Genomic DNA, 10,000 nt, shown 5'->3' with positions numbered 1-10,000 from the left:
GTGGTACAAAGACGACGTGGTGAGGCTGATGGTGGATGCCAAGAGAGTCAGCAAGGAGAGGAACGTGAGCAGGTGGTGCCGTCTTAATATTGGGAAAGAAAACCTGGTGTCCGCGACCGTGCGCGGCCACCCGTGCCTTGTCCAGCTTGACAGCGGCTCCTCATGCAGCCTCATGAGGCTAACACTGGCCCGGAGGCTGGGAATCGTCACGGGCAAGCAAGAGACGGTAAAGAAATACTTGTTTACCTGGGCTGGCATGCTGGAGTTGGACGTGATCGAGCTGGACGAGGTGGTGGTGATGCTGCGTCGCTACGTGGCGGTCAACACGCGCATGACGGTCATTGTACGCGGGGATGTGAGGAAGCACTACTTGGACCTAATAGTCATGTCCATGAGCCGCCTGCAGGAGGCCGAGGTGCGGCAGGAGTTCCATCCCGACGACAGCAGCACCCTGTTCCTGCGTCACCCAAAACGTCTGCGGCGGAGACAACCTTCGGACACACAACGCAAAACGTTCATGTTTGCCGCACGAGCGTTAGGCATCGAGGAGCCGCTGACGGTGATGGTGAACACTGGTAACGCGTCAACATTCTCTATCACTAAGACTGGTCAGGACAAGATGCTGTGCAGGACAGGCAAATCGACTGTGCTGCCGAAACGAGTCCTGCTGCACTTTGGCAGCGGCACAGACACTCTGCGAAAGATGGACACGATATACATGCGCCACTGGTTTGATTTCGTGTTTGGACGAACGCTGCTGTGTAAATTACAAGCAGCGATAGATTATGATGACTTGTCCATGACCTTGACGCTCAACGGAAAACGATACCGCTTCGACATCCTCACTCACGTCCTCCGTCTGCGTACGCCCAGAGGTGCCGCGTCCTCTCAGCCTCCGCCTTGATTTTATTGATTGATTGATTTTTTTGTTTTGTTTCGATTTGTTATCCATCAGGGAGGTCAGCAGAGGCAAGAAATAGATGAATAAAAATCCCGCTCAAAGAAGATCCCAAAACGAAAATAGGAGCAGTGAATAGAGTAGAAAAAATAGTCTGGCTTAAGGATATAAAACTGTGTTCTTCATTAAAGATATTAGACTAAGAAAATGAAGATTATGGACAGTAAATCAAGGTTATTAAGATAAAGGATAGTAGATTAAGAAAATAGTCTGGATTAAGGATATTAGTCAAGAAAATAGCCTGCATAGGAAAATATTACACTAAGAAATGAAGATTAAGGATAACAAAATAAGGAAAATAAAATAAAAATATCAAATTAATAAAACGGCCTGGATTAAGAATAGTAGACTAAGAAAATAGTCTGGATTGAGGATAGTAGATTAAAAAAGTCTGAGTCAAAAATAGTCTAAATTGAGACTAATGCATTAACAAAAAAAAATCAGGATTAAGGATGGTAGATCAAGGAAAGAGTCTGAATTAAGAAAAGTAGATTAAGAAAATAAACTGGATTAGAGATAATAAATCAAGAAAATAGTCTGAATTAAGGATAACAGATTAAGAAAATGGTCTGGATTAAGGAAATTAAGATCAAGGTTGATACACTAAGAAAACAATCTGGATTAAGGATAGTAGATCAAGTAAATAGTTTGTATTAAGGATAGTAAATTAAGAAAGAGGTCTGGATTAAGAATATTACATTAAGAAGATAGACTGGATGAAGGATATTACTTCAAGAAAGTAGTCTACATTAAGAATAGTAGATGAAGAAAATTGTCTACATTAAGGATAGTAAATAAAAAAAAATAGTCTGGATTAACGACAGTAGATTAAGTAGATGATCTACTTTGTCTACCGTCTTAAGGATGGCAGATAAAGAAAATAGTACAGATTTAGGAGAGTAAATTAAGAAAATAGACTGGATTGAGGATTATACACTGATTAAGAAAATGTTGTCGTTAAGGATATTATAATTAAGGAATCTACAATTAAGGAGAGTAGATTAAGGACATAATTTGGATTAAGGACAGTAGATTAAGTAAATAGTCTGGATTAAGGACAATAGTCTGGATTAAGGACACTATATTAAGGAAATAGTCTGGATTAAGGACACTATATTAAGAAAATAGTCTGGATTAAGGACACTATATTAAGGAAATAGTCTGGATTAAGGACACTATATTAAGGAAATAGTCTGGATTAAGGACACTATATTAAGGAAATAGTCTGGATTAAGGACACTATATTAAGGAAATAGTCTGGATTAAGGACACTATATTAAGGAAATAGTCTGGATTAAGGACACTATATTAAGGAAATAGTCTGGATTAAGGACAATGAATTAAGAAAATAGTGTGGATTAAGGACATTGAATTAAGAAAATAGTGTGGATTAAGGACAATGAATTAAGGACACTTGGATGAATGTCATTAGGTTAAGAGCAGAGGTTGCAGCAATGGTTATGTACAAAGCAGTACACAGGTACATCCATGGGACTGAAAAGTTCTGTAAGGTAACACAGGCTGTGCTTGTATAGAGATATATTTATTATATTGTAATCTGATGTATTTATACACAGATATATTTCTATATTGTAATTTGATGTGTGAGTTTGAGACTTGGGTCCATATTGATGTTCGCTGTGTGCTTGTGACCTGATGTTAAATGTGTTTATATATATATATATATATATATATATATATATATATATATATATATATATATATATATATATATATATATATATATATATATATATATATATATATATATATATATATATGGATGCGTTACATAATGACGGAAGTCTTGATAGTGTTCTTGCGAAATATTTTGAAAAAGAATATTTCAGTGTGTGTGTGTGTGTGTGTGTGTGTGTGTGTGTGTGTGTGTGTGTGTGTGTGTGTGTGTTCAGTTTTCCTTTTCTTCTATAATATAATTAATAATAATTAGACAATCAACTTCATTTAGAGTCACTTTAGTAGAGTGTTCGGAAATAAGAGACAATGACCATCACATAACGCTTATCATTTTCTTCAACTTTTTTTTATATTCATTTTCCTCCTTTTTTTTTTCTTCAAGTAATTCTTCTCGAACGTATTCTTTTCTTCTCCTTATCATCTTCTTGTACTCTTGTTTTGTGTCCAACCATGACAACAACGGATGCAAGCCACGCAATATCATCACTTCCTTCATTGTTTCCACGTATACCTTAAAGACGGAAATAGATAAGGTGCTTTGCCCAAACACGTCAATGCTAAGCCCTTGTACAACTGTTTGGCACATCTTTCCTTAATTACTAACCACTCTGAGACATCTTTTCCTTGCCCTTCTTTCTGTACATATTGTTAATAAAGAACAAAGCTCCGAAGACTGTTACTCCCCTCATCAACACAAGTCAAAGTCTTCGTCTAACACTGTGGACGCTTATCAAGACTACTCTCTCAAGAGGGAAGCTTCAAGACACTCATCCTCTAATTTTTGACAATCGTTTCTGACTCAGTTTGGGGACCGGCGCCTCAGGGAACATTTTTTTTCTTTCCAATTTTGTTGGCCTTGGCAGGTACCCTTCTTAAATAAAAATAAATTAAATGAATAAATAAATAAAAAACAAAATGAAATAGAAAGGGATGAGGGAGATGGAGGGAGGGAGGAAATGTAAGGATGAAGGGAAGGGGGAGAGGAGGGAAGGAATGGGGAAAGAGAGGGAATGGGGAGGGAGGGAAGGGGAAGAGAAAATAGGGAGAGGGAATGGGGAGGGAGGGAGGAGGGAAGAGAGAGAATGGGGAGAGAGGGAGGGGGAAGATAGAGAGAGAGAGAGAGAGAGAGAGAGAGAGAGAGAGAGAGAGAGAGAGAGAGAGAGAGAGAGAGAGAGAGAGAGAGAGCCATCTGCAGGTTTTGGGCGGCCGAAGCCACCATTCTCCCCGGAAAGTCAAATTTTCGCGTGTTTTTTGAGCGCGCCAAATCAACGTCTATGTCTCAAAAATACTGCACAACAAAGTATGATTCAAGCACGTCCAACACTTCTGGAAACTAGTATGCAGTATTACCAATGTCTCCTCCCATCAAACCTCTTCCCCTCTTCAGTTCAATGACCTCCCGTTAACATGCGTCTGATCACGCTTCAACAACGCTTGATTATATTAAGTTACACAGAATGAAAGGGATGATCTCGTGGGCAAGGAGGTACTGTCCGCCAGGTAGGGGATACTTTTTGCACCAACTCAGTCGCTATGGCAGTCTTATAACTGGCCATCGTAGTGGTGACATCGTGGACATTCACTGGGGTAAGCAGATGTCATGAATGAGGCATTGCAGTCAAGGATTATTAACTTCCCGGGCCATCAAACTACCCACACATTCGTAGAAAGGCAGAGGTCATTCCACCATTGAAGTGGAGAATCCTCCTCTCGCTCATTACACTTCAATTACATTTCACGACCACGTAAGTGTTTGATGCTCACCTTGTCCGAGCAGCGAGAGAGAGCCGAGTTCATGGCGGGTCTTGGCCTCCTGGACGGTGCGAGGAAGCTTGAGCTGAGCCAGCAACTCTTCGCTGAAAAGACAACAAAAAGGTATGAAGGCGCCACCCACTCCTACATCATCCCTGGACTGAGCGCGTCCCGCTATTACCTGCAGGAGCTCGGGATGCATTGCAAGAAAGCCATGACTTGACAACAAGGCAAATTAATCCTCATATATATTACGCGAGTGGCCTTCCTGGTTACGTTTTACACACACACACACACACACACACACACACACACACACCTACCCACACAGACACACACACACCCACACAACTTCATCCTGGGATATGGAGAGTTGGTGAACAAAAAATACGCAGCACAGTGGTTAGACATAACGTCCAGCCTCCTCTCTGTCCTCACCAGCACTGAGAATAATAGGTGATGAGCGAAGGAAGGGTGTCGAAGCGGTTTTCAGAAGCTTGGAGTGAGTAGGAGGAGCCTTCGTTGTGGATCTCAATGAGGTAGTGTTGGATGTAGGGTCCCTTGTCCGGCGGGAGGCGCACGCTGAGGGCTCGGCTGTTTAGCTGGCTACTCTGTCGTACAATGACGTTCTGAAAAGAGAGGAATTTCTTGGCTACCGGTAAGGAGATGAAAGGCTTGGAATATGTCTTGGAATGGATACGCATCGGTTTCGAATCATCAGATTATACGCACAACAGAATGGAAACTGTTCGACTCTTGACCAGCAGGGGCACAGGAAACGCAGGTAACAGTGCAGGTGTTTATTCACAGAAGGTGTGAACAGAAGGCTGGAGGTAGGTGATCTCCCGGCGCCAGGCCGCGCACTTCAACTTAACACTTATGACTGAAGCCTAGCTCGTTCACTCATACACGTCTCGCTCATTCACTCGTTCACACAACTAGCTAACAACCACACACCTCCCCCGAGACATAAGGAAGATTCCTTATCTTTGTTATGGCTACCGTAACACATGAAACAAAGTTACAATGATTGAAGTACAGAAAACACGGTACATATACACAAAACAAACACAGCGTACAATGAACACGTACGACTAATCGTAGGTGCTACGGTGCCACCGCACCTGCAGTCGTCTCGGCTCCCTACGCTGTCGGCTGCTTCGACGCTCTGGTTGCTCTCGGCCACGGTGTACCCCGTTACCCTGATGCTCCGGGCTGCCGGGATGGTGGTGTTCCTCGTGACCCTGATGCTGAAGCGCTGCACCGCCATGAGCGGTGTGCTGCTCGACAGGAAGGGGAGCAAGAGGTCTGTGTGGGCGTAGGTGTCTTCTATTACGCCACATCACGCGACCGCTGCCCATCTTGATGAGGTAGTCTCTCCTTCGCCCAACAGCCACGATGACACCCAGGCGATCCCAGAGGCCTGTCGTGTGATCTTGAACGTCGACGTGGCCACCGAGGTGCAGGAGAGGAAGAGTACGGGCGGACGCGTCGTGGCGAAGTTTCGCTTTCTTCCTCAGTCGCTCTGCCTTGGCGTCGCACTCATCAGCAGCGCGCTGCCACTGCTGAGCGTATGAGCGATGATGAGCCGGGACACAGGACCTCATAGGATGACCGAAGAGGACTTGTGCTGGTGATCGCCCTTCCGCCCTCGGAGTGTTGCGCAGTTCCAGCAACCCGCGAGCGAACGCATCCTCGTCCAGGTGTCCCTGCTGTGTGGTCGTGAGGATCAGCTTCTTCACGGACTTGACCGCTGCCTCGGCGTGACCATTGGAGCGTGGATAATGAGGTGAAGATACACGATGCTCCACCCCCCATCGAGCCAGGAAGCGCCGTACCGATGAAGAAGTGAACTGCGGTCCACCGTCAGTCCTCAGGAGAACAGGCACGCCCGTGTCGGCGAACACACCCCGAAGGACACGAACGAGCTGATCAGCCGATGCTGGACGTGAGCATGCAGACACGTGAGGCCACCCAGACAAGCGATCTACATACACGAGGTATGTACGGCCTGCTGCGTGGAAGTAGTCTGCAGAAACTGACTCAAACACCCTGCTGGGTGTGTCCGTGTCCTGCCAGAGAGGTTCGTTGGCTTGGCTTGGTAGGAGTGGACGGCATAGTGAGCATCCAGAAACGACGTTCTCAACGTCTCTGTCCATACCAGGCCAGTACACCGTTTGTCGGGCCCGTCGCTTGGTGCGCTCCATCCCCTGATGACTGTCATGGAGTCGCTCTAGTGTTTCTCGGCGGAGGCTGTGAGGAATAAGAAGCCTCGGCCCGTAAACCACCAGGTCGTCGTCTACGGCCAGCAGACTGCGCACCGGCCAGTACGTACGCAAGCGGTGATCGAGGTCGTGGCAATGATCAGGGAAGCCCTCGATGATGACGTTCTTGAGCAAGCAGTACTCCCCGTCTCTTGCTGCTGCGGCACGTACCATTTCCACAGTCTGATCCTGGAGTGGTGCTAAGCGGACGCCGTCCTCATTGGTGGCAGATAACGCTGAGATGACCGCTGAGTGGAGAGGGTCGAGGTCACCAGAAGTAGCAGCATCCTCTTCCTCCACTGGGTCCTGTACTGGAGCACGTGAGAGAGCGTCGTCTGTCAACTCGATGGCCATGGATCCACCAGCCATTGCACGTAAACCTTCCTTTGCTTCGAAGACGCTGGGAAAGGCCTTGATCACAGCAGCAGCGTGCCCCGCACGCTGCTGTGGCGTTGGGTCGTAGGAATGAGGCCAGCTGATCACTTCTGTGGGCGTAGATAGAGGTGGCTGCGAGGCGGTCGGGTACTTGATGGAGCTGTTGCCGGTGTGCTGTTCTTCCCTGCGTAGCGGTCGGATTTGAGCCGGAAAATCTTCGGGGAGGATTCCGAGAGCGATGGAATCGTACCAGCTAAGCAGCGCCCCCTTCACCTCCTTCACCACGCTCACAACAGTCTCAGCTTCCCTGTCGCCCAGTTGCAAGTGCGACGAGAAAGTTCCTACACAGGTGAGGGGGTGATTACCGGCAGCATAAAGTCCATCACCATCAGCGGGCGCCAAGCTGGAGGGCGGGATTCCAAGGAGTGTTGCCGTGTCGAGGCCAATAACGGTCGTTTCGGCCCCAGAGTCAGGAGTCCACGTAATCTTGTCTCTTCCAGCGGGATGTGTGGCGGTAATGAGCACCTGGGGCGCAGGTCGTGCCGTCACCGTCTTTGTGTATACGCCTGATAAGAGCTGGTATACACTGGCACTGGCTCCCCGCCTCGGGCCTGCACCGCGATGAGGAGAGACAGTTGAGGAACTCCTCGAAGCTCCTCGTCGTTTCCTCACTGTCTGCTGACATACACTCGCAAAATGCCCTCTTTTCCCGCAGTTACGACACACTTTATCTATTGCCTGGCATCCCCTTTTGTCACTGCGACAATCTTTGCCACAACGATAACAGCCCGTGGGGCTTGAGCCCCCGAAACTGCCCTTCCTGTAGTTCGAGACAGCGTTCACACCATGGCTCGAAGAGTGAGAGCCGCCCCTTAGTACTGCACTACACTGGTTAGCGCTCTCTGATGCTCTGCAAATATCTATGGCGTTTTCAAGGGTGAGTTTCTTGTTTTCCAGCATGCGTTTCAGAGCCACTTCGTCTCGTGTCCCAACGACAATTCTGTCACGCAGCTGATGGTTTATGCACTGGTCGCAAAAGTCACAGAAATTGGCGATTTCCTTTACAGCACATAAAAAGTCGTCAAAACCTTCTTGCGTTTCTTGCACGCGGGAGTAGAAGTCTCTTCTATCCATGATGATGTTGCGCTGGCTTCGCAGGTACTCACACATTGCATCGAGGATGGTTCTTAACTCCGCGTCTCTCGGTAAGCTTATCCCGTAGCGAAGTGTACGGGTCCACTCGTCGTCTAGGACAGCAGCGAGTGCCGCCCTCTGCTCAGCCAGGGAGAGACAGTCTATCCTGGCGAGGGTTACGTATCCTTCAAACTTATGGCGCCACGTGTCGAACTCACGTAAAGATGCTGACGCCGTTAAGTGAGGAATGATGGTGGCGGACGTCGGGAACCTCGCGCCCTGGGTAGACGTGCTGCGGGCTGTGGTTTCGCCTTCATTGCTCGCCGTGGTGCGACTGGGCGCTTGTGTCCCCACTCTCTCCAGCAGCTGGGTTAAACGCTCCTCGCGAGCCTGACTCTGCTCCGACTGTCGCGCTAGCAGAGCCTGACTCTGCTCCGACTGTCGCGCTAGCAGGGCAGCCAGCGCCTCCAACTGCTTCTCCATTCTGCGCCGTACCCACTGCAGCCTTGTCCTCATCCTACTCACTGCGCCATGTTCGACTCTTGACCAGCAGGGGCACAGGAAACGCAGGTAACAGTGCAGGTGTTTATTCACAGAAGGTGTGAACAGAAGGCTGGAGGTAGGTGATCTCCCGGCGCCAGGCCGCGCACTTCAACTTAACACTTATGACTGAAGCCTAGCTCGTTCACTCATACACGTCTCGCTCATTCACTCGTTCACACAACTAGCTAACAACCACACAGAAACATACACACATATGCACACAGCTACGTCAAAATAATACAAGGGAATACAGCAGTACCACAGAAATGTCAATTACTTGGCAATAACTACTCGTATACTGATTAGTTTGGCAAACCCTGACAGCTGATCCGAACTCACCTAATACATTCATGGTGCTTAACCACGTGGCAAGATTAATGATCTTTTCATCATTAGTTCACAAACTGTTCGTGATTGCGACCAAACAAATGCTTCTTAAGATGGGAGAAGTGTTAATGAATACATCTCAGGTAAAAAAAAAAAAAAAGTGTGGAAACGAGAATATAGAGGATTTACCATATATATATATATATATATATATATATATATATATATATATATATATATATATATATATATATATATATATATATATATATATATATATATATATATATATATAATCCTCTATATTCTCGTTTCCACACTTTTTTTGTTTTGTTTTAACCTGAGATGTATTCATTAACACTTCTCCCATCTTAAGAATGATTTGTTTGGTCGCAATCACGAACAGCTTGTGAACTAATAATGAAAAGATTATTAATACGTGGAGTCATTCACTTCCTTGGAGCGACTTGGATACAATCATGTTCACAAAACTTTCACTCAGGGTACATGCACAGCTAGTGTTTCCACCAAACGGAAAACTCTCATTTGAATATATACGAAGAGAGAGAGAGAGAGAGAGAGAGAGAGAGAGAGAGAGAGAGAGAGAGAGAGAGAGAGAGAGAGAGAGAGAGAGAGAGAGAGAGAGAGAAAAAAACATCGTCTCCCTTTCCTCTGATGATGGTGTTACTGCGCCCCTTCCCCTCTCTCTCTCTCTCTCTCTCTCTCTCTCTCTCTCTCTCTTCGTATATATTCAAATGAGAGTTTTCTGGATAAAATTCGGTAGGAGGAGGAGGAGGAGGAGGAGAGTAATAAAGGTAATGTATATATGGAACGAGTGATAAATAGAGAGGGAATAAAAGAGAGAAAAGAAAAGATGAATAAGAAGAGGAAAAGAAGACGATGAACAGTAGTAGTAGTAGTAGTAGTAGGTTGTTGTTGTTGTTGTTGT

General features: G+C 46.2%; 1 long non-coding RNA gene across 1 annotated transcript in view; it reads right to left on the bottom strand.

Moving 5' to 3' along the window:
* Positions 1–4,104: 4,104 nt before the first annotated feature.
* The window catches only part of LOC135109511 (uncharacterized), a 10,166-nt gene continuing 4,270 nt past the window's right edge, over positions 4,105–10,000 (bottom strand). The window contains exons 2-3 of the long non-coding RNA XR_010272707.1: positions 4,847–5,037; positions 4,105–4,512 (exon numbers count right to left, since the gene is read on the bottom strand). This is a non-coding gene — a long non-coding RNA (uncharacterized LOC135109511). The remainder of the gene's footprint in view (positions 4,513–4,846; positions 5,038–10,000) is intronic.

This window comes from Scylla paramamosain, chromosome 19 (genome assembly GCF_035594125.1).
Source record: "Scylla paramamosain isolate STU-SP2022 chromosome 19, ASM3559412v1, whole genome shotgun sequence".
Classification (NCBI taxonomy): domain Eukaryota; kingdom Metazoa; phylum Arthropoda; class Malacostraca; order Decapoda; family Portunidae; genus Scylla; species Scylla paramamosain.
This window is presented reverse-complemented; position numbering and strand designations above follow the sequence as displayed.